Source organism: Heterodontus francisci, chromosome 26 (assembly GCF_036365525.1).
Source record: "Heterodontus francisci isolate sHetFra1 chromosome 26, sHetFra1.hap1, whole genome shotgun sequence".
In the NCBI taxonomy this organism is placed as follows: domain Eukaryota; kingdom Metazoa; phylum Chordata; class Chondrichthyes; order Heterodontiformes; family Heterodontidae; genus Heterodontus; species Heterodontus francisci.
This window is the reverse complement of record NC_090396.1, coordinates 51,780,587-51,805,576: the sequence shown is the minus strand read 5'-3', so window position 1 is coordinate 51,805,576 and position 24,990 is coordinate 51,780,587. Positions and strand designations below refer to the sequence as shown.

General features: G+C 44.9%; 2 long non-coding RNA genes across 4 annotated transcripts in view; one reads left to right on the top strand and one right to left on the bottom strand.

Moving 5' to 3' along the window:
• LOC137384564 (uncharacterized) overlaps positions 1-21,547 on the top strand; it is a 70,743-nt gene extending 49,196 nt beyond the window's left edge. The window contains exons 1-2 of one of the 2 annotated variants that reach the window (XR_010977608.1): positions 14,487-14,557; positions 20,852-21,547. This is a non-coding gene — a long non-coding RNA (uncharacterized lncRNA). Of the gene's footprint in view, positions 1-14,486; positions 14,558-20,851 lie in introns of those variants that run through there. The other variant, XR_010977609.1, reaches the window with a different exon arrangement.
• Positions 1-24,636, bottom strand: part of LOC137384563 (uncharacterized) — a 53,001-nt gene extending 28,365 nt beyond the window's left edge. Inside the window, exons 1-2 of one of the 2 annotated variants that reach the window (XR_010977607.1) lie at positions 24,571-24,636; positions 13,051-13,197 (exon numbers count right to left, since the gene is read on the bottom strand). This is a non-coding gene — a long non-coding RNA (uncharacterized lncRNA). Of the gene's footprint in view, positions 1-13,050; positions 13,198-14,495; positions 14,575-24,570 lie in introns of those variants that run through there. The other variant, XR_010977606.1, reaches the window with a different exon arrangement.
• Between the last annotated feature and the right edge of the window lie 354 nt (positions 24,637-24,990).

Here is a 24,990-nt window from a genome sequence, read left to right as displayed (position 1 = left end):
TGGAATTCTGGCTGTTACACAGATAATGACTCTCAGTGTCTTTTGATCATCACTATTGACAAAACCCATCTAGCTAATTGAATCAGGGAGCACTCCCATTGTCTCTCTCGGCAACTGTCTCTCAGAATACAAATGTGCAGCCATGTTTTCAGCCACTGCTCTGTGGTCTTTTTTAAACAAGGTATACTCAATGTGCAGTAACAGTTAGAATAATGTTCCATATGATGAAATTAATATTTGGCAGGTGTGGTTTCTGTCACAGTATGCATGTGAGAGTAGGTGAAGTTACGTACATTTTCAGGTGTTGTATAATAAACATTAGGGGTGTATGGGGTGTTCAGATAGAGGTAGTACCCTTGTATTTTCAGTTAGTTGCATTCAATTTGTAGGATGAACTGGAATCACTGGTCCTCATCTACACCCAGCTCTCACTGCTGGCTCCAAGCACCACACCCTGGTACACCGTCTCAGCTGATGGGCAAAACGTAGTGAGGGGAGAAATTATGAATGTGACACCACCTGGACAGCTTCTTTTTTGATATTGGTAACGGGCAGGGTGGAAGGATTCCCAGCGGCTCAAGTGACCATCATGTTCTGGACCAAAGGTATACCATACCATATTGCGTGGACTACAGTTGTTGATATACCAGCTATGGATAAAGAGCAAGGGAAGGAGGGTCCCTTCAAGCCTTGGTTGGCAACCCACCTAGGAGAGGGAAAGTCTGACTCCAAACCTACGGCTTGGAGACCTTGCTGCCACCGTCCCAGTTCACTGGGCCACAACAGATGAGCTCCAGGCTTAAAGGGTGGGGTCAGTCAATGCAAACTGTACTCCAACTTAAAGCACCACTGCGCAGACAGGAAGGAAATCCATCCACCCCAACTATAACTCAACAAGTAAGTCCTGTATTGACGGGAAAGGGGTGAAAACGGCAGGTACAAGATAGCAGTGGCAGCTGCAGTTTCAATCCTGCATGCAGGCGGCTCAGGATATTGTTTGTTTTGATGATGACCTAGAGATGACATCATCACCCGGTAGCGCCCTGAGCGACCGAGCAGCCTTTTTGAAGGACAGCACTGCTTGCTCCGAAATTGGAGAGGGGCCTAGAAAAGGTGGCCTAAACAAATGCTCGTCTCCCTACCAACCAGTTGGCTTGCCGCGGTCAACGGGCATCTCTTAATCATGTCAAACTACAACAGAGAAGGAAACGTGGCCAGCCAAGAGGAAAAGACAGCCGACCGTCAAGCATGCAGCACCCTTCAATGTAAACTGAGGAACATCCTAAATGACTGGTGGATCGCACTTGCGGTAAAAACTCAACTGTACACTGATACTGGTGACATAAGTTTCTATGAAGCACTAAAATCTGTCTATGGAGCAGTACACCAAACCCAAAACCCCCTGAGAAGCACCCTTCACACCAACAAGTCCTGGATCTCTGGTCAGAGCACTTTGAAACTCTCTTCAGCGCCGTGCACCCTCATTTCCCGGCGGAGCAGCAGGAGAAGGTAGCGACTCTTCGGTGGGTAAGTGAAGGCACCAGGAGCTGTGTTTTGAAAGTTGTACTTACTGTTTTCCTTGTGTTCAAGTTACTTTTGGCGCGGGAGGAACCGGAAGCTGGACGGCAGCAAGGACTCCTGGGTAGGTATTTTCTTTAAAGGTGCGGAGCAGAGTTAACCCGAGACCCTTTTTACCCTCCTCCTCTAGCCAAAAAGGACTGAACAGGTAAGCTATTTCACTGTTTTTGTTAATATCTATATTTGTACTTAATTAAGGGGTAATTGAGTAAAAGAAATGGCAGCCAGGGGAGTGCAGTGCTCCTCCTGCAGTATGTTCGAGGTGAGGGGAACCTCCGGTGACCCTGCCGACTTCACCTGCTGGAAGTGCATCCGTCTCCAGCTCCTATCAGACCGTGTTAGGGAACTGGAGCTGGAGCTGGATGAACTGAGGATCATTCGGGAAGCTGAGGGGGTGATAGATAGAAGCTACAGGGATGTCGTTACTCCACAAAACAAAGGCAGCTGGGTAACAGTTAGAGGTGGGAAGAGGTCAGTCCAGGGATCTCCTGTGGTCGTTCCCCTCAGCAACAAGTATACAGTTTTAGATACTGTTGGGGGGGACGGCCTATCGGGGGCAGGCTGCAGTGACCGGGCCTCTGGCACGGGGTCCTGCACTGTGGCTCAGAAGGGAAGGAGGGAGAATGGGAGAGCACTAGTCATCGGGGACTCGATGGTGAGGAGTACCGACAGGCGGTTCTGTGGGCGCAAGCGAGACGCACGGATGGTTTGTTGCCTACCTGGTGCCAGGGTCCGTGATGTTTGTGATCGCGTCTTCAGGATCCTTAAAGGGGAGGGGGAGCAGCCAGAGGTCGTGGTGCACATTGGCACCAACGACGTAGGAAGGAAGGGTGGCACAGATGTTAGAAGTGAGTTTAGGGAGTTAGGCTGGAAGCTGAAAGCTCGGACGGACAGAGTTGTTATCTCTGGTTTGTTGCCGGCGCCACGTGATAGTGAGGCTAGGAATAGGGAGAGAGCACAGCTGAACACGTGGCTGCAGGAATGGTGTAGGAGAGAGGGCTTCCAGTTCTTGGATAATTGGACTGCATTCTGGGGAAGATGGGACCTGTTCAAACAGGACGGGCTGCATCTGAACCAGAGGGGCACCAATATCCTGGGAGGGAGGTTTGCTAGTACTGTTCGGGAGGGTTTAAACTAGTTTGGGAGGGGGATGGGAACCGGACTTGTAGTCCAGGGACCAGTGGGTCCACTCAGAAAGACAAAGAGTGTAGTGAGGTATTGGGGAAGGTAGCACTGTCGCAGAGGACAGATGGGCACGGAGAAGGGTTAAAGTGCGTATACTTCAACGCAAGAAGCATCAGGAATAAGGTGAGTGAATTGAAGGCGTGGATGGGCACTTGGGACTACGATGTTGTGGCCATCACTGAAACGTGGATAGGTGAGGGGGAGGAATGGTTCTTGGAGGTACCTGGTTATAGATGTTTTCATAAGATTAGGAATGGTGGTAAAAGAGGTGGGGGGGTGGCATTGTTAGTTAGAAATAGTGTAACAACTGCTGAAAGAATTTTCGAGGAGGATCTGCCGACTGAGGCACTGTGGGTTGAGGTCAGGAACAGGAAAGGAGCAGTCACCTTGATGGGAGTTTTCTATCGGCCCCCCAATAGCAGCAGGGAGGTGGAAGAGCAGATTGGGAAACAGATTTTGGAAAGGAGCAGAAGTCACAGGGTAGTAATTATGGGGGATTTCAACTTCCCAAATATTGATTGGCAACTCTTTAGATCGAATAGTTTGGATGGGGTAGTGTTTGTGCAGTATGTCCAGGAAGCTTTTCTGACTCAGTATGTAGACTGCCCGACCAGAGGGGAGGCAATATTGGATTTGGTACTAGGTAATGAACCAGGGCAAGTGATAGAGCTGTTGGTGGGCGAGCACTTTGGAGATAGTGATCACAATTCTGTAGCATTCACTGTGGTAATGGAGAGGGATAGGTATGTGCAACAGGGCAAGGTTTACAATTGGGGGAAGGGTAGATATGATGCTGTCAGGCAGGAACTGAGGAGCATAAGTTGGGAGCATATGCTGGCAGGGAAGGGCACGGTCGAAATGTGGAACTTTTTCAAGGAGCAGATAGTAGGGGCCATTGATAAGCATGTCCCTGTCAGACAGGGAAGGGATGGTCATGTGAGGGAACCGTGGTTGACAAGAGAGGTTGAGAGTCTTGTTAGGAAGAAGAAGGATGCGTATATAAGGTTGAGGAAAAAGGGCACAGGCATAGCTCTGGAGGGATACAAGATGGCCAGGAAGGATCTGAAGAAAGGGATTAGGAGAGCTAAGAGAGGGCATGAAAAATGCTTGGCGGGTAGGATAAAAGAAAACCCCAAGGCCTTTTACGCGTATGTCAGAAATATGAGGATGACTAGGGGGACCGTAGGTCCGGTCAAGGACAATAGCGGGAGACTGTGTGTTGAGCCGGAAGAGATAAGTGAGGTTTTGAATGAGTACTTCTCTTCGGTATTTACGAATGAGAAGGGGTGTATTACTGAAGAGGACGGTGTGAAACAGACTGGTAAGCTCGAGGAAGTGCTCGTTAGGAGGGAAGATGTGTTGGGGTTTTTGAATAACTTGAAGATAGACAAGTCTCCCGGGCCTGACGGGGTATATCCAAGGATGTTATGGGAAGCAAGGGATGAAATTGCAGAGCCGCTGGCAATGATCTTTTCATCTTCTCTGTTGACGGGGGTGGTACCAGGTGATTGGAGGGTGGCAAATGTTGTGCCCCTGTTCAAGAAAGGGAATAGGAACAACCCTGGGAATTACAGGCCAGTTAGTCTTACTTCGGTGGTAGGCAAGTTGATGGAAAAGGTGCTGAGGGATAGGATTTCTGAGCATCTGGAAAGACACTGCTTGATTCGGGACAGTCAGCACGGTTTTGTGAGGGGTAGGTCTTGCCTCACAAGCCTGATTGAATTCTTTGAGCAGGTGACCAAGCAAGTGGATGAGGGTAAACCAGTGGATGTGGTGTACATGGATTTTAGTAAGGCATTTGATAAGGTCCCCCATGGTAGACTTATGGAGAAAGTCAGGAGGCATGGGATAGTGGGGAATGTGGCCAGTTGGATTAAGAATTGGCTAACTGATAGAAGGCAGAGAGTGGTCTTAGATGGTAAATACTCAGCCTGGAGCCCAGTTACCAGTGGCGTGCCACAGGGATCAGTTCTGGGTCCTCTCCTGTTTGTGATTTTTATTAACGACTTGGATGAGGAAGTCGAAGGGTGGGTCAGTAAATTTGCAGATGATACAAAGGTTGGTGGAGTTGTGGATACCGAGGAGGGCTATTGTCGTCTGCAAAGGGACTTGGATAGGTTGCAGTGCTGGGCTGAAAAGTGGCAGATGGAGTTTAACCCTGAAAAGTGTGAGGTCGTCCATTTTGGAAGGACAAACACGAATGCAAAATACTGGGTTACCGGTAGGGTTCTTGGGCATGTGGAGGAGCAGAGAGACCTTGGGGTCTATGTGCATAGATCGTTGAAAGTTGCAACTCAAGTGGATAGGGCTGTGAAGAAGGCATATGGGGTGTTAGCGTTCATTAGCAGAGGGATTGAATTTAAGAGCCGTGAGGTGATGATGCAGCTGTACAGGACCTTGGTAAGGCCTCATTTGGAGTACTGTGTGCAGTTCTGGTCGCCTCATTTTAGGAAGGATGTGGAAGCCTTGGAGAGGGTGCAGAGGAGATTTACCAGGATGTTGCCTGGAATGGAGAATAAGTCTTACGAGGAAAGGCTGAACATTCTAGGCCTCTTCTCATTAGAACGGAGAAGGATGAGGGGTGACATGATAGAGGTTTATAAGATGATCAGGGGAATAGATAGGGTAGACAGTCAGAAACTTTTTCCCCGGGTGGAGCAAAGCGTTACAAGGGGTCATAAATTTAAGGTGAAGGGTGGGAGATATAAGGGGGATGTCAGGGGAAGGTTCTTTACCCAGAGAGTGGTCGGGGCATGGAATGCCTTGCCTGGGGAAGTTGTTGAGTCAGAAACTTTAGGGACTTTCAAACGGCTTTTAGATAGGTATATGGATAAAGGAGAATGATGGGGTATAGATTAAATTGTCCTTGACAGAGGACAAAGGATCGGCACAACATCGTGGGCCGAAGGGCCTGTTCTGTGCTGTATTTTTCTATGTTCTATGTTCTATGATACTGTTACCAATTGCATCAAACAACAGCCTGTCAAAGAAAAACTGGATGAGAGCCAAATTCCGGAGGAAACTGTGACTGCCATCAACCAGATTAAGAGCAACAAAGCCCCGGAGCTGCTGAAATTCCACCCAAAGCCTTGAAGCACGGTGGCCCTGCCCTATACACCAAGCTCCATGAGTTTTTCACAGCCTGCTGGGAACAGGGCCGGATTCCACAAGATCTTCATCATGAAACAATGGCGAAAAATCAGACTGCTCCAACTGCCGTGGGATCACCCTCCTTTCCATTGCTGGGAAGATCCTGGCTAGAATACTTCTGTACAGGCTTGTGCCTACCATTGCGGAAGAAAACCTCCCAGAGAGCCAGTGTGGTTTCAGAGCAAACAGAGGCACCACAGACATGGTTTTGCACTCAGACAATGACAAGAAAAGTGTCGTGAGCAAATCAAAGGCCTGTACATCACTTTCGTAGACCTCACCAAGGCATTCGACACTGTGAGCAGAGATGGACTTGGAAAATTCTTGAAAAACTTGGATGCCCACCCAGCTTCCCGGCCATGGTGAAGCACTTTCATGAAAATCAGTATGGACAATTCAAGCAAAACAGCGACCTCTTGAATCCCTTTCGTATCTCCAATGGCGTGAAGCAGGGATGTGTGCTGGCCCCAACCCTATTCACCATCATTTTCAGCATGATGCTGCTGCAGGCAACGGAAGAACTTAAAGAGGGAGTTTATGTACGCTTCAGGACTGAGGGAGGCCTTTTCAACCTCAGGCATCTTCAGGCTTACACAAAGACACAAGAAAAACTCATCCATGAATTTCTTTTCGCCGATGACTGTGCGCTCCTGGCCCACAGTCAGTCAGACCTGAAACATATAACAGCACATTTTTCTGAGGCAGCACAACTCTTTGGACTAAAAATCAGTTTAAAGAAAACTGAAGTCCTGCATCAGCCTGCACCCCAAGAAGAATATAGACCACCAGGCATTGTCATCGAGGGAACCGAGCTGAAGGCCATCAAGGAATTTACTTATTTGGGGAGCATCATCTCGTTTGATGCCACCATTGACGGGGAAGTGGACAATAGGCTTTCAAAAGCAAACAGTACATTCGGCAGACTCTACAAACATGTGTGGAGCAACCACAGCCTCAGAGCACAGACCAAACTCAAAGTGTACAAAGCCATAGTCACCACCCTTCTGTATGGCGCCGAGTCATGGGTCCTATACCACTGTCATGTACGCCTTCTAGAGCGCTTCCATCATCGCTGCCTCCGCAGCATCATCCAGATCCGCTGGCAGGACTGCATCTCAAACATTGAAGTCCTGGAAACTGCCAACATCACCTGCATCAAGGCCATCCTCCTTCAAAGCCAAGTACGTTGGGCGGGTCACATTGCCCGGATGGACGACTGTCGCCTGCCCAAGATCGTGTTGTATGGAGAGCTGACAACTGGTAAAAGGAACAGAGGGACCCTGTGCAAATGTTTTTATGGACTCCCTGAAGCAGTCCCTCTCTGTATGCTGCATCAACCATCACCAGTGGGAAGTGCAGGCCATAGATCGTGATGCCTGGAGATGCTACAGCAGGAGGGCTACAGACACCTTTGAAACTGAGCGAAGAACCAGCATGAAAGAGAAAAGGAGGAGATGGATAGATCCAATTGCCCCCAGCAGCAACTACACCTTCACTTGTACCCGCTGTGGGAGAATCTGCCGATCACGGATAGGCCTGACTAGCCACCAGCGGGCCTGCAACCGCTGACTACAACCTTCCCAAAATCTTCGTCTGTGAAGAAATGCCAAGAAGATAATAAACATTGATTTTTCTTTTAAACTTAATTTGTCTGTTTGTTGACCATTAAAACACAGGTGATAAAACATTTTTTTTTTAAACACTGTCTTTGATCAGTTAAGAGGTGAAAAGGGAAAACCATCCCTATCATTTCCCACCTGTCCGTAACAGTAGATTGTCTAAGTGAGGGAGAATGGGTTCTTACAATTAAAATAATGGAGGTGGGGCCTGACATTGAAGACATGGTTGTATTTTATGTGATACAACAACAACAGCAGCAATGTGTTTTGTAGGATTTTTAATGCTCTTAACATTGATGGTCTTGTTTGAGAAAGCACGCAGTATATCTGCCGTCTGTTACTTTGGGTAAGCCAGGAGAGCAGCATCAGTTTTCATCTTTTGAGACAACATACCTTAGAGGACTAATGAAAGTCACCACATCTGTTCTCAGCAAAGCTGAGACGTACAACACGCTAACACCACAAGTGAACCGCACGCGATACTGGTTGGGCACAGTTGTTCGGGGCACCTGCCTGGATCCCACACCACATTGAAGCCACAGACTGCCGCCAGATATCGGTTCAAGAAGGAGGCTCACCACCGCCTTCTCAAGGGCGATTGTGGATGAGTAGTAAATGTTGGCCTTGCCAGCGATGCCCACATCCCATGAAAGAATAATAAAAAAAAACATCACTCACCCCCCCCACCCCACCTCGACTGCCTCCCCAATTGCCTCCCCATCATTCGTTGCCCATGCCCCCAATTGTCTCCCCATCCCCTCAATTGCCTCCCTCATCCTCCTCATCCCCTCGATTGTCTCCTCATCCCCTCGATTGTCTCCCCATCCCCAAAATTGCCTCCCTCATCCCCTCGATTGCCCTCCCCAACCCCTCTGGGAGATTCATGTGAGGAACTCGGCCAGTGTTCCGGAAATCCCAGAACTCACCCCTCCACCCTGCCCCACCCCCACCGCTTCATATCCACCCCTTGACCAGCCTGCTCCCTCTGGAGCGATAACAATTGCCATAGCTCACTGCTATTTTTCTAAAGAGGCCAGTGGATCAATTTAGTGTTCGGGCACAATCCAATTGGCAGCTCATGGTATAAAAACAAGAAATGCTGGAAATACTCAGCAGGTCTGGCCGCATCTGTGGAGAGAGAAACAGAGTAAACGTTCCAGGTCAGTGGTATCTGTCACACTGCTGGCCACTGGTTTTAATTTTTTTGTGTAAGTGATGAAAATCAAAGCAGCTGTACCTAGGTGAGGGTGGAATTAATCAGCACTCATTTCCTGGACAAGCTTCAGGTCAAAACTGGTGGTAAGTTTGATTCTTCTTTATTAAGGACTATCTGCTTATACCTTCCAACTGAAGCATCTAAATCTGTGTATATTTGACAAGTCAAATAAAATATTGACTGAGGAAAATAGATTCAAGAAGCCTGTGTTTATGGGTTAAATGAGAATGCATTGAGCAAAGGGAAGTGTGAGTCATCAAATTAGGTCCGTATGTATTGTGAAATTTATAGAAAAAACATTGGCTGAGTTCCGAGTTCTGAACTCCACCTTGTAGCCACACAAGGTCTTCCACACAGAGAGCCAGATCACAATGTTTCAGCTGCTGTAGAGTGAAATATATGTTTAGGGCCCGTCAGAATACCAGAACTGGATATAATTTGGCCTGACTTCCAAACCAGCCATGTTTTCCTCAACTGGAATACATTACTGATTCAGATTCATAGAAACTGGTAAAGCTGTGGCTCGCTCCTGCCTGAGCATTGCTGAGCAGATTCAAGTGATTACCAACTACGTCTGGTCCACAAAGCCAATTTGAAGAATTTTGAAGTTAGAATCATAGAATAGTTACAGCACAGAAGAAGGAGGCCATTCGGCCCGTCGTGTCTGTGCCGGCTTTCTGAGAGAACAACTCAACTAGTCCCACTCCCCTGTCTTTTCCCCGTAGCAATGCAAATATTTTCTCTTCAGATAATTATCCAATTCCCTTTTAAGAGCCGCAGTTGAACCTGCCTCCACCACACTGTCAGGTAGTGCATTCCAGACCCTAAACACTCGCTGCGTTAACAGGATTTTTCTCGTGCCGTCATTGGTTCTTTTGCCAATCACCTTAAATTGGTGTTCTCGGGTTCTCGATTCCTCTGCCAGCGGGGACAGTTTCTCCCAATCTACCTTGTCCAGACCCCTCATGATGTTGAAAACCCTGATCAAATTTTCTCTCAACCTTCTCTTCTATGAGGAGAACAGCCCCAAATTTGTCGAAGCCAGACTTGAGAATAAAATGTTCTTTAGAAAAAGTTCCTTTATTTCCTTCCTTGCTGGTTTACTCCCCTCACACCACCGAAGGCATTGACTGGTTGCTGGGGTGAGGCTCCATGAGAGACCAATTGTCCAGGCAGTTATTTTTGGTGGACTGTTCAATCATCGGGGATATTACTATGAAGCCTGATACCCGAGGTTTGCAACAGGGTTGCAGGTCACAGGATAACAATCAGCAGCAGGAATAATGGTCGGTTCTCCTCCCACCCTGCTGATTAATCCAGGGCAATAATGACATTTAATGAATTCCCATTGCCGGCATAATTGTAACCAGCTTGGCCTGCCTGACCTCCCAGCTCTGCAATGGCTCAGCTACTTGCTGGATAAGCTCACTGAGCCAGTGGGGAGCCGGTATTTGTGTTCTGTCCTATAACATCCCACCATTGCAGATGGTGAAATTGGAATTCAATTAACAAATGTGAAATTAAAAAGCTAGTCTAATTGTAATCATGAAACCATTGTTAATTGTTGTTAAAAACCCATCTGGTTCACGAATGTCCTTTAGGGAAGGAAATCAGCCGTCCTTACCTGGTCTGGCCTACATGTGATTCCAGACCCGCAGCAATGTGGTTGACTCTTAAATGCCCTCTGAAATGGCCTAGCAAGCCATTCAGTTCAAGGGCAATTAGGGATGGGCAATAAATGCAGACCTAGCCAGTGACATCCCATGAGAGAGTAAAAACATCCATAAACCATTATTGATTTCTTTTCTAGGAACATGGGAACAGGAGTAGGCCTTTCAGTCCTTCGAGCCTGTTCTGCCATTCAATTAGATTGTGGCTGATTGGTATCTTAATTCCATCTACCCGTTTTAGTTCCAGAAGCTTTACTAGTTTTGCCGGACAAAAATCTATCAATATCAGTTTTGAAATTCTTAGCTCCAACAGCCTCAACAGATTTTTGGAGGAGGTTGGAAATTAAGCAGAATTAGAGAACTCTATGGAGCTAGTGAACTAAGAGTAGTTACAATTGAAAATTGGAAGGCTATTCAACTACAAGAGGCACCGCAGCTGAGCCCAAACATGTTTTTGGCTGATGTTCAGGTATTTGCATTGGCCAGCTGGGATCATTAAATAACAATCAGGAGAAAGAAACCTGGTTGATTTCCCCCTCTCTAGCCCAGGGGCACTGAAAACAAATGGAACATTATACCACCACTATGAGGTTCGTTAACTTGAACATAGGACTTTCTGACCTGATTGGCTTAGATGCATGCTGCCTTTACCAACTGGGTGGTCGCTTCATGCCTTTTTTGGTTTTGATGATGCTAGCTCCAACAATTTAAAGATATAAGAGGAAAAATGTGCAGAGTAATGGGTAAAGGGCAGGGGCATGGAACTAATTGGATAGCTCTTTCAAAGAACCGACACAGGTACAATGGGTTGAATGGCCTCCTTCTGTGCTGCACCTCTCAGTGATCCTATAATAAGGGCTGCATTTATAAAGCTCCACTCTCAGTGTGAAGCCTCGCTAGATGGGAATGCAGGGTGACAGAATTGTCCCTTTTAGTATTGTATCTCTGACCTGTACTCCCACGTATCAAGGTTCCATTCCAGGGCCAGGGCCCCACCCCCTTCGCTCTCCTACCCCGCTCTGTAAAATGACATCTATAATAATCTGTTGTTTGAAAATATGAAACTTTGCTAGTCTTTTCAGGATAATGTAGATCAGACTCCCTCTAATGAGCACGGACCGGAAGCCTGGCATTCTCCAGGAACTGACAGGAAGTGTTGATTAAAGGAAATCTATTAAAAAATGGATTATCAGAGGAATGTGCAATTGGCTAAATTTAGTTCCAATGAAAATAGAAAATGCACAGCAGGCCGGTAAGCATCCGAAAGAAAAAAGTGAAACAACTAATATTGATGAGTGGCCCCATTGAAAATGTTAACTGGTGTTGCACTTTGAAATGCTGACTGACTGACCTGCTAACTTTCCAGCTTCTACTGTTCTAATTTTCAGATTTCATCATTCAGTTTTTCTCTTTAGCTGCTCATTTCAAAGCTCCTCATGTTGCAGTAAGGTGAGGGCTTACTGAACAATGCTGATCTGTGATTACAGTTTCACTTCAAAATTGGCAGCTGGAGCTCCGAATTGTGTAAATTTTATGTCTTGATGTATTTCATTCAGAATTAACAAAAGAAAAACCCTCCTGCAAATCCACTAAAAGTTGAAGTGCTGGACAAATGATTCGTCTGGCTTCCTCCTCGCAGTGCTGAGCTTGCAGCGACAGGCACCAGAGTTTGTCTAAAAAAGGGAAAAAAATCCTGAAGTCTCACTTCCCTGTCAGCACAGCTCGAGGCCGGGCATTGCTGATGTGATTCACCACAGAATGAGAGTGAGCCTTTTTCTGTTGGTCATACTCGGGTTGTTTCTGTACAGTGCAGTGATGACCTGGTCCACCCGTACTTTGATCTTTCAGATTCCATCTCTGATTTGGAGATCTATGTCAATAATAAGGGTAAAAGTCTTTCAACACTACAAGAAAACAAATCAACTACTGCTCTCTAATAACACTGACACTTTCCAATGAGACTCACCACCACAATCCCTCCATGGTGTTTTCTGTGATTGAGCCTAGTAATATTTGACTTAATTTGACAATAACATTTGGTGAGAACAAAAACAAGAGGTTTTTTTAGTTGTCTGTTCTCTTCCATTTTCTCCCCTCTGCACTCTTCAGAAAGCATCGCCATCCACTGGGGTGTAGCGACATAGGAAGTGAAACTTGTCTACACCAACACTGCGAAACGGGCTCCTGGCAAAGCGGCAGGCGATTATTTCACTGCGTCCGATCTCCTTTCCACTGAAGTTCACAGAATGACAGTTAAAGCTCTTTTTGGAGATTCGTTTCCTAGTCTCACTGTTGCTTTTACTTGGTTTGAAATTAAAAAGCTTGGCAATATTTTCCAAGTCAATAGAAAATAGTAACTGGTGCAGTGGAAAGTCAACTGCCAATTTGCCATGAGCCCGTTTCGGGCTGCTGGCCTAGATCAGTTTCGCCCCCATAGGGCTGGATTTTGTCCTCAGCCCAACGTTGGGATTCATGGCGGGGGGAGGGGTGGGAGGGGGTGGCTGGAGAATCAGAGCAGCAGCGGCCACCACAGAGCCCGATGCCGGGATTGCCGGGCCCGATCCTCCCGGCGACAGGGAAGCTCCGTGGTGGCACCTCTGCGACAGGACCCTGGTTTAAATATTTAAAATACCTCTTGGCATAAATGACCATGGTATCCGCCACGATCTTCCCATCTGTTCCCGATCCTTAGAACAACTTGCAGCACTCACGCGTCTTCGCTTTCCCATCCAGGAGAAGATGGCGCCACCGAGGAGGGGAAGGGGGTCTCTGCTGCATTCTGAGGATAGATGGGGAGGGTGAAGAGATCAACTCTGCGTTATGTATAAGGGTAAGGGGGTGGGGGATGGGGCAACTCTACAATACTTTGTGGATATGGGGGGAGTTGGGGTACAACCTTGCATTATTTTGAACTGTTTGCAAGGCTGGCCGCCTTTTAAAAATGGGGGGGGCAGCCGCTGTCAGTAGGTAAGTGGTCGCCTGCCGCGTAATCGTAGTGGTGCGGCAGTGTGGCTCCCATGTGGGGCCCACCATCCCCTATCTTTACCAACCAAATCATCAGGAGAGAGACAGGTTTTAATTTACGAAAAATCTGACACAGAGAAATTATCAAAAGATAGAGGTATCCAATTAATTAAGCCATTAGGTTCAGAAAAGTGTACAAGAAAGTCTCTGGATAATTTACTGATCCTTCTTAAAGGGGAAACCAGTGCAACCTTCTCATTCTCCTTAATATTTATGTCAAAGTTCAAGGGCTTGATTTTTGGCCCCCACTAGGAGCTAAGAATAGCCATGCCACCGGTTCCTCAGCTCCATCCTGCCCCACGAGTCATTTTTGTGGAGGCAAGATTGGGGTGGGGACGTGGCAGGGTTACTCACCCGCACACGGCAGATAGCCGACACGGCTCGTTAAGGGCCACTTAAGGCCAATTAAAGGAACATAACTGGGATTTTCCAGTCGGCCTCCAGGTTCCAGCAGGTGGTGGAAGTCAATTTAGGTGCCTGGAGGCAGCCTACTGGTGGTAGACCTTGGGGTAGAGCTAGCGCTGCAGGCAGGATTAGAGGTCCTCCACCCCCCGCCCCCTCCCCACCACCACAGTGGTGGTCTGTCTGCAAAACCCATTTTTTAGTTTAAATTTAAAAGAGTTGGAGAGAGGGTCCCTCCATTTTGAAGCACCCTCTCTCTCACTTACCTTCCATTGCAGTCTGTTGCTCCTTTCAAGCTGGAAGGCCTCTGATTGGCTCACCAGCTTTGAGAGCCCATCCACTATCCTTAATTGGATGGTGAGCCTGCCCTCTGGCCATTAATTGGCTACCCCAGGGAAAGTCACAATGAGTGACTGTTTCCCAGTGGGCTGGATCTTGTTCTCCTCCTGACATCGGGTTCTGTGGCGGGGTGACCGGAAAACTGGAGCGGCAGCAGCCACCCTGGTACCTGCACCAGGATTGCCAGGCCCTATCTTCCTGGTGGCAGGGAAGCTCCGTGGTGGCCCCTCCACTGCTCTGCAATGGGACTAAAGTTTGTATATTTAAATTACATCTTTGCATAAATTAAAATGTAATCCACAGCAATCTTACTTTCAGTTCCTGATCTTCAGCACTCCTTCACATTCCCGTCCAGGGAAAGCTGCGCTACCGAGGTGAGGCAGGGGTGAACTCTACACTATATGGGGGAGGGGAATGGGTGAACTCTGCACTATGTAGTGCGGGGGGGCGGGGGGGGGCGGTGTGCGTGCTGAAGACTATTAAAAACTGCAGTTTTATTATTTTCAATCCCTCTGGCAGTATGCCTGAACTGATTACATCAAGGATTTACATTAAACAAATCTGCTGCGGTGTCCAAGGTTGTAATTTGAAGGGAGCTCAAGCTGTAGTTTGGAGTAGTGCAGATCTGTGACTCTACAGTGGCACTGCCAGACGATCTTGCAAAAGCTTTGCTCTTCTGTGGCTAGTGCCGCAACACACTAATGGAGGGCTTTAGCCATTTGCCAGTGTTTACTGTTAAGACGAGGCATGCACTTTATGGCACTAAATGTAACTTGCTTGGTCTGAACACAGTTAACATTCAGATCCATTTACTGATATTTTGGATGCCAGTCTGAATTATTGACTTCCTCCTCAAAATCATTGAATTATTTGATCATGAAGCTAATCATGTACTTGGGGCTTTATTTTTTGTTTTGCTCAACTGGATACCTATCGTGCTTAAGAATCTCCAAACCCAATTGGAAATTCATGATAGAATACTCTCTGTTTGGTATGGTGTAAGGACAAATTCACTTAAATTGGCCCAGAGATTGTAGGCCCAAGTTTGCAAAAGCTATTCTTAGATACTTTCAAATGACTGTTCCGCAGGTCCCTGGCCTCCTGTCGCCCAAATTCTCGCTCCCACCTGCTGGTCAGTGATCCCTGCCAGGTTGTCATTCACCCCGCCTCCCCCATCACACCAAAACACTGCACCACCCCCCCCCCCCCCAACCCCCCCTTCCAGTCACTGATCTCATTCTGAGTTAAAATCCAGGCTTAGGACTCAGGCTTGCGGTTCTCCTCTTCACAGCCTCCATGCTTGAATGTCCCCCTTGAGATTTGGTCTCCATAACTAGATACAATAATCAAGATGTGTTCTGTCTAGATTATTGTAGTTTGAGCACGACTGCCTCCATATCCAGTTGGATATATAGTTCAGCATTCTATTTACTTTAATGAAGTCTGGCCCACGGTGATTGGATACATTGATTGTTTTATCTACTAAAGGTCTTAGATCTCTCATCCTCATGGCCATTTCACCACATTCCCTAGAACCATACATATAAAAGGAGGCAATCTGGCTCTTTGTGTATGCAATCCAAAATAATCCTGTCACCCTGCTCTCACCATTTAGTCCCTTGCCTTCCTTTGTTTCAAATGTTTATCTGTTTTCCCTTAAAATATGCAATGGTATCTGCCTCAATTATTTTCTGGGGCAAAGAATTCTCAGAACTCTTTGCATAAAGAAATTTCTCCTAACTTTTCTGCTCACTCTCTTAGTGACAGTAGATGACTCCTTGTCACTGTCTCCCAGCCAGAGGAAATAACCTTCACCTTGTTCATGTTATTAAACCCTTCGTCATTTCAAAATCCTCCATTAAATCTCCTCTTATCACACTGTATGTTCTCTATAGCTTTAAAATCCCATCTATAATGGGGCAGCCAAAAATGCCTCTTTATCATCACCTCTTTGCTCGTGTAGTCTGTCCCTACTTTTAGGCCTTTTCATGTCTTTATCCACTTGTACTCGCACTTTGAAAGAATTGCATATTTGAATCCCTAGATCTCTGTATACCCACACCCTTTCATGTCTTTCTATTGACACTATATTGAAATTAATACTTTTCGTCCCAAAGAGCTTCTTATATTTCTCAGCATCAAATTGCATCAGTCATCTGTCTGCCCATTCTGCCGACCTCTCTGTGTCCTCTTGATGTCTTTTCCAGTTGTCTTTGCCATTTGCCAAACTTTAGTATCATCTTTCATAAATTCCAATAATGTACCCCGTTTGCTCTGAATCCAAATCCTTTATATATATTGAAAACAAAAGCAGATCCAGCACTGATTGCTCTGGACATACCTTCCAACCCTTCTTCAAGCTGAGTAACACCCATTAATCCTAACTCTTTGTTTCTTAAACTAACTTTCCATCCATGCTGCTATATTTTCTCTTATAGCATAAACCTGCATTTGTGTAATAAGCCTCCCATGAAACACCTTATTGAATCCTTCTAAAACTTTATATAAATTACACAACTTCATTCCTTTTATCTGCTAGCAAGGCCAATGACAGACCCACCTGAGCTCTGCTAATTTTTTCAGACCAATTCCTTTTCTATGTTATCTCTATATTTATTTGCTACATTATCTACAAATCTCCATATCTTCCTGCATTCTCAATTACAGTGTCATCTGTAAAAACCACGGCAAAATATTGATTTAATTTCTCCACCATACCTTTATCCTCCACAGCTGGATTTCCCCCTTCATCCCCAGTGGCCCTGTCTTCTCTTTAACTGTTCTCCTTTTATTATGATGATAAAAGCCTTCACTATTTTCATTTATACTAGCCTTTTGTATGTTCTCCTTTAGCCCTCCTAATCTCCATTTTCACTGCCCCATTACACTGCCTACATTTATCATGTTTTTCTGTATTTTTAATCAGATCCTTTCTTATGTCACCGAACTGTCCCTTTTTATTTCAATTCAGCAGCCTTATCTTTAAATGTTCATTATCCTTTTCTCTTTTGACATTGAACCTAACATTCTAAACAGTGCTCCCAATTTTGCCACATAAATATTTTATTTTGATATAGTTAAAATCTGTCCTAATGCAGTTCTCATTGTAGAGTGCCTGAATTATCCATTTTCCCTCAAATGTGCAGTATTCTGCACTTGTCTGTAATAAATTTCACTGCCATTGATCTGCCCACTTACATAACTCATTTTGTAATTCCTAAGCCTCCTTCTCATATTCCTCTGCCCCTCCTAGTATGGTATTCATATGACAATCATATTGAGTTCCTTAAAGCAAGTCATTAGGGTCATAGGAAAATAGGAGTAGGAGTAGGCCATTCGGCCTGTCGAGCCTGCTCCACTATTCAAACAGATCATCTACCTCTATGCCATTTTTCCCGACTATCCCCATATCCCTTGATGTCATTAGTATGAACATTAGTTTGAACATGCTCAATGATTGGAGCTTCCACAGCCCTCTGGGATAGAGAATTCCACAGATTCACCACCCTCTGAGTAAAGAAATTCCTCCTCACCTCAGTCTTAAATGGCCTTTTCCTTATTCTGAGACTATGTCCCCTGATTCTCGAGTCACCAGCAGAGGAAACATCCTGTCCACATCTACCCTGTAAGAATTCTGTAAGTTTCAATGCAATCACCTCTTATTCTTCGAAACTGTAGAGAATACAGGCCCAGTTCTACAATTTCTCCTTGTAAGACAATCCCACCATCCCATGGAGCAGTCTGGTGAACTTCTGTTGCACTCCCTCTATAGCAAGTATATCCTTCCTTAGATAAGGAGACCAAACTGCGCACAATACTCCAGGTGCAGTCTCACCAAGGCTTTATACAATTGCAGCAAGATATCTTTACTCCTGCACTCAATCCATGAACAACGACACCCAGGTCCATTTGAACATCAACACTTCCCAACCTCTTACTATTTAAGAAATACTCTGATTTTATGTTTTTTCTACCAAAGTAGATCACTTCTCACTTATTCACATTATATTCCATCTGCCATGTTCTTGCCCATTCACTTAGTCTGTCCAGATCCCTTGAAGCTTATTGCATCCTCCTCACAACTCACATTTCCACCTAGTTTTGTGTCATCAGCAAATTTGGAAATATTACATTTAGTCCCCATATCCAAATTATTTATATAGATTGTAAACAGCTGTGGCCCAAGCACTGATCCTTGCGGTACCCCACTAGTAACAGCCTGCCATCCTGAGAATGACACATTTATTCCTACTCTCTGTTAACCAATTCTCAATCCATAGCAGTATATTACCCCAATCCCATGTGCTCTAATTTTGTTTACTAACCTCCTGTATGGAACCTTATCAAAAGCCTTCTGAAAATCCAAATACACTACATCCACTGGTTCTCCTTTATCTATGCAACAAGTCCTCAAAAACACCAACAGGTTTGCCAAACATGATTTCCCTTCCATAAATCCATGTTGACTCTGCCCAATCATAGCATTATTGTCCAAGTGTCCAGCTATCTCATCCCTTATAATCGATTCTAACATTTGCCCTACTACTGACCTCAAACTAACAGGTCTGTAGTTCTCTGTTTTCTCTCTCTCTCTGCTCTTAAATAGTGGGGTTACATTTGCTACTTTCCAGTCTGCAGGAACCCTTCCAGAATCTATAGAATATTGAAAGATAACCACCAATGCATCCAGTATCTTTATAGCCACCTCCTTCAATACTCTGGGATGTAACTCATCTGGGGACCGGGGATTTATGAACTTTAAATCCGATTAATTTTTTGAATACTATCTCTTTATTGATACTAATTTCTTTCAGTTCCTGAAAGAGGGTCCTAGCACCAATTTCTGGGGCATCACACTAAGTACTTGCTCCCAACACAACATATGTCTTCTAATGTATCTGTTTTCTATCCTTCACCAATTTCCTACCTGTTTCCAAGTTTACCCTGAATCCCATTGCTTTTGACCTTTAATGTAGAGTTTTTGGCCAGAATTTTACCCTTGGCGGACAGGAGCCATCCACTGACTGAAAAGTTGGTGGCGAACCCGTCTCCGCCTGGCCTGGGGATCCGATCCGCATTTTGCGGTCCCCAAGCCTTTAATTGGTCTGAGGCAGGACTTCACCTCATTGAGGCAGGAAGTCTCACCTAATGGAGCTGCCGGCCAATCGGGGGCTGGCAGCTCTCTGTCCCAGCAGTGCCACTGGAAGTGGGGTCCACTGCTGGGACTGCAACCCAGCTATCGCAAAGAAGATGTCGGGGAGCCCTGGAACCAAGGTAAGCTTTTGGTGTCTCACTGGGGATGATCGGTCGGGCCCCGGCAAGGTAAGGGTGATCGACTGGGGGGAGGGGGGAGCGTGTTGGGTGCTGGGGGTGGTTGGGGCAGCAGGGGCGGCTTTCCATCTGGCAGAGGGTGCCTGATCATGAGGGCGCCCCCCACCCACCGAGGCCATCAGAGAGTCGCCTGCTTTAGTCAGGCAGCTTCTCTCAGACCTGGGCTGCTCGACCGGCCAAGGATAAAATCCCAGTGGCAGTGCGCGGAGGCCCTTAAGTGGCTATTAAGTGGCCACTTAAGGGCCTTGATTGGCCTGGGACAGGCGGGCTGTTTTTCATCAGCGCCGGCCTGCGTAAAGGGGCAGCGGAGGCGGGAATGTGTCGGGAAGGGCTCCCCAAGCCTCAGGCTCCATTTTACATCTCCCCCCCCCCGCCCCACCACCTTCATACACTTTCAGGGGGGTGGGGGGGGGGGGGTAATATTCCAGCCTTTATCAAATGTTTTTGGAAGTCATGGTAGACCTCATCATAGAACCATCCACAGTCTGCTAAATATGTCACTTCCTGAAAAAGTCAAGGAGGTTGGTCAGTGAGGATTTACCCTTTTGAATCCCTGTTAGGTGCTATTTACAGTTGATCCTCAAATTTAGGTGATAGCACCTCAGTTTAATGTCTCACCTGTCAGGACAATGCTCAGACAATGCCTTGGAGTACTGCCTAGGTTAGGTGTTTAAAATCAACAACCAAAAATACACAATGTTTAAGAATGATACTTTGTTGGGTGGAATGCAAGGCTATAGATGTGTTAGTGACCTTCTCAAATTAAGTGTAGTAGCTCATAAATCTAAATTAGTCTTTCCGTCCCCAATTTCACCCCTTTTGACTTCTCTCCCTCCATCCTGGGATATTGTTCCATCGATGTTGATAACCCTTCTGATCATTGGCCCAGTAGCTATTCTTCCAAGTGTGTGCCTAAATAGTGAATGTTGACGGGCTGTTCAACCAACCTGGAGAGGGAAGGCACTCGAGCCAAGTGTCACGAACATGTGCTGTGCCAAATGATGATTTTTTAAATCCATTGGCTGGCAACGTGAATTAAATATTTAAAAAGGTGACTGCTAGCAGCTAAAATGGCCACTGGAATTTGCATCAAAACACCCTACATTCCAATGCAGCAAGGTGGAGTTGAATTGTCTGGCCAGTCCCCATTAACAAGACATTAAAGGCAATCACATGGGATGTTAAACTGATGGTGATGAACCACTCAAAGGCAATCACTTGAACAATGGGACACTAATTGACAGAAGGAATTCTTAGACATGAACTAATTAAGTTACAAGAGGGAATACACAGTGAGCCATCATGTGTGTTTTAATCTGTTTTTTCTCTCTCTGCAGCCAGACAACCAACTAGACACTGATCAGAGAAGATCCAGGTGGGGTCCCTCTCTCCTCTCTCTCTCTTTCCGGTCCACCTTACAAGTTTTGAATGCAGTTTGCTGGCCATAACCACCTAAGTCTATCACTGTGGCAGACAGGGATCCTGTGAAGGAATTTATCCACATTGTTGCTTCCAGGATGACACCAAATCTGCTGTCCACATCTACAAGCCGGAAGTCTCAGGACCACCAAGTTCAGCCGAAGGTTAACCGAGTCACCAAACTCCATAGACTGTATACCCCTTTTTATTGCTCTGGACTCTAATCCGACCAATCTATCCTTCACCACTCTGTAACCTATTTGTGTGTGTGTATGAAAGTTGGAGTGTAGTTTATTATTTTACTTAGATTGGTTTAAGTACCATAAAGCTAAACTCTTTCTTTATTAAACTCAAGAAAAAATGTCCAATTGGTTCTTTTCTGATCATAACACCGAAATGGTCAAACACTAACTGAATTGGCAATCACATTCATTTAAAAAAAGAAATAAACCCTGTTGTTGTCAAACAAGGAGAGGGAAAGGAGGGGAGTCCTTCGACACCTCCTCACCTGATTGTAACGCAAGCAACACTTTGACCTCAAGTGGAGGCTGACATTCCTATTATCACAAATTGTAACAAAAAAGTGGATGTGAATAAAAATGTGGTGAAATGAAGGCAGAAAATGTTAACTTTATATTTATTCGTTCACATTTAACTTTGCTCCGAGGATTCCTACTCCTCCAAAAACAGATTAATGAGCATTATTAAAGTGAGTGTCAGGACCATTTTTCCCTTTGTTAAGGCAAATGAAGAATTCTGTAACTGAAGATTTGCACTGAAAAATGAGTATTTTAACCTGGGGAGGACTTTGAAATATTACTACAGCCTTGCCAGAGGTGAATATAACAGTCAAACCCATAAACTGCGAGGGGTGGTTGGGGATGATTCCTGTGCTTTGAATCCCCTAATGCAGGACTTCTTCAGTTGTTTGTGGCTCTTTTCCCACAAAAGGGGCATAGCTACAGCTGATTTAAATACTTTTTTTGACATTCGTGTCAATTAAGTGATTCATTCGCATCTTGAGAAGTGTTAAAAATCATGATTATCATGCTTTCCTGTGATTTTCTTCATTATCGTTTTAAAAATGGTATTCTAAGAAACAACATGTTTTGAAGCTGAAATTAATTTGATTGGGTCTTTAAATAAATTGATAAATGGACATTTTTTCTGTTTTTCAGTAAAAGACAATCTAGTTTCTGATATCTACTTGTAGGCTTCTCAGCAGCAGTCTCCTAATGGTGAGCAGGAAACTTGGCTACAGATTAGTGAATCACAGGAATTTACTGTAGATTTGGTGGACTACAGACTGGAAGTGGGCTGTGGGGTTTCAGCTATTGAAAATCTATTCAGTTTATTTCCCATAAAGGAAAATATTCCATTTTCCAACCCTTTCCCTGATGAGCAAGGAATAATAAAGAAGTACAGCAATAAATTAGAAGAGTTGAGAGTGTGGGAGGAAACCAACTTCTCCTAATTGACTACTTGCATTAGATAGAGAATATGGTGGTCAATGCTTTACAAATAGCACACATAATGGATGCAGGGATTAACTGAACAATAAGTGGTATTAAAACCAAATTGGGGACACTGTGATGGCTCATTGGGAAAATGCATTATGTGTGTATGGAATTGAGCCATAACAGAGAACAACATCAACTTAAATAGAAGCATTTCTCAGAGTTGTTTACAAGGAGGAAATGAGAATGTTGAACAGAAAACAGGAAAATTTGGGGGGAAGGTGGGGAGAGAGAATAAAAGCATGGGTGACGAGATGAAGTTTTAGGAGACTTTTGAAGAAAGGAAGTAATAAATAAAGGGAAATGCTTTCGGGGAATATTTCCAGATAGTGAGGGGCATAATGGCAGAGAATGGCCACTAATAGTGAATGACAGAAGTGGGCGATGATTATTAAGTTGACATAACATGTGTTGAAGTATCTGATAAATTGTGTAATTCAGGAACTGGATTCCTTGGCACACAATGAGTTTTTGCCAGAGGGAACACATTGGATATACTGTTGGAGAAGATCACTGAGGTAAGGTGAATTGAGTTGTTTTAAAACAAGGATAAAGAGTTTCAATGCACTGAGGTAATGTGAGTCATAGAATCTTATCAAGTTCGGGGTTGGTAAAGGTATTGATTTTATGTGAAAGTAAACTTAGACCAGTATTCTGGTTTAGCTGAAAATTGTAGACTTTGGAGAAGGATAGTCTAACAAGGAGAACATTTGAGAAGTCAATCCCTGAGGTGAAGAAAATATGTATCATAGTTTTAACGGTGAAAAGTTAGGAAAAAACTGGCAATATTACACAGATTGAAAACTGCAGGCATAATTACTGACTGAATGTGTGATAAGGACAGCTCAGGGTTGAACAGAACACCAAGATTGAATGCCATCTATTTCAGACTAGTCAAACAGCTGTCAAGGTTTGATGGAGCTGGAATTAAAGGCATTGCATGATCCATAAAGGATAGTCTTTGTTTTATCAAATATTTCAGTTCATCCAGAACCTGATGTCAGACAGGCATTTGGATAACAACAACCTGGGAGTTGATGATAGTGACAAAGAGGTAGAATTATATCTTGTCGGCATACGTCAAACTTGCTTCCAGATGATATTATTGAGGGATAGCATGTTAAAATAAATAAGAAGGGATTGGAGATAGGGCAATGGAGCACACGGTTGGTAACTGTGGGCTCAGGAGGGGGCTATAGTAGCTGCTGAGTTAACATGTTAATGGTGCACTTAAGGACTTTGGAGGGAAAAAGCAGATTGGGTGTAGAGTTGTTCTTGGGATGTGGGTGATACCCATTCTTTATTGTCTTTAGTTTCATAATTTGTTATGATAGGATTTGAATGCTTGACCCCTGGGTTTCTGGTCCAGTAGCATAACCAATGTTAATGCTAATATACCCTAGGATGCTGGTTTGAGAAAGTTGAGAGGATCAACGATAGTCTTTTCAGAAGAACAGTATTAATGCTAGTTTTGAAAGGGGTGGAGAGAGTATCAGAAAACAGTAAGAGGGGTTCCAGGTTTGACAGTGGGTCTGTGCTGAGTCAGCCAAGGCAGCCAATAGCATAGTACCATTGGTCTTAGTGACCCCGCGTTAGGTTAAGCGCATGATTTAAATGGAGCCGGTTCAAAGTAATCCCATCCAGATTTTTTTCAACATTTCATTTAATATGCAAGTAGTTCATGAGGATTAAAAATTGAAAAAAATTGTTGCCACGTTCTTATTAAGTTGACATAACATTGGAAACCAACTGTGTTAAAATGTCTGATAAACTATGTAATTCAGAAACTGGCCTCCTTGGCATACAATGTGGCATTGATGTGCGCTATCATGGAGTGCGAAGACATGGCCTTTTCCTCGTAAATCTTTGCATCTTGATTCCCGATCTCGGTAGGGCGATGTCCATTGCATCTTCCTCCAAGGAAGGGAAAATCAGAGCACGACATCAATCCAGTTTCCCTGACATTTCCAAACAGCTGGTCCAGCGACAGTATCTGGGATGACTCACATCCCCATCCTTCTCCTTTGAGTAATGATGTGTGCGTTTTGCAAGGAATTAGAACAACAGGAGCAAGGAACATATCAGCCAAAATAAGACAAGTAAATAAATCTTAATCTTACCCTGGCATTGTTCCTAATTCTTCTTTAGCCAGCAGGTTGCAACAGTTCACTCCAATAATGCTACTCCGTGATCAGCCAGAGGTTGAGTTGATCCAATGCAGCTCATCATGCTGCACTTCCTTCTTCTACTTCCCCCAATGGAAAATGCTGAGTTTCCACTTCTAGCTCTAACAACTCATTCTGTTGATCTTTTATGCTAATTCAATACCATTTTGCTTGAAAACAATTGAGTTTATCCAGTTTGAATTAAGCATTTTTATCCAAAATTTAGATTTGAATTAACCCATTATTCAAATTAAGCAACTTCAAATTAAGAATAGACTTGAAGACTCGCTCAAATGAATGTGGGCTCAAGTCCTCAGTACACATAGGACTTGGATCCCTTCACCTGGAGTATTTATGGGGGTTCTCCCAATTATC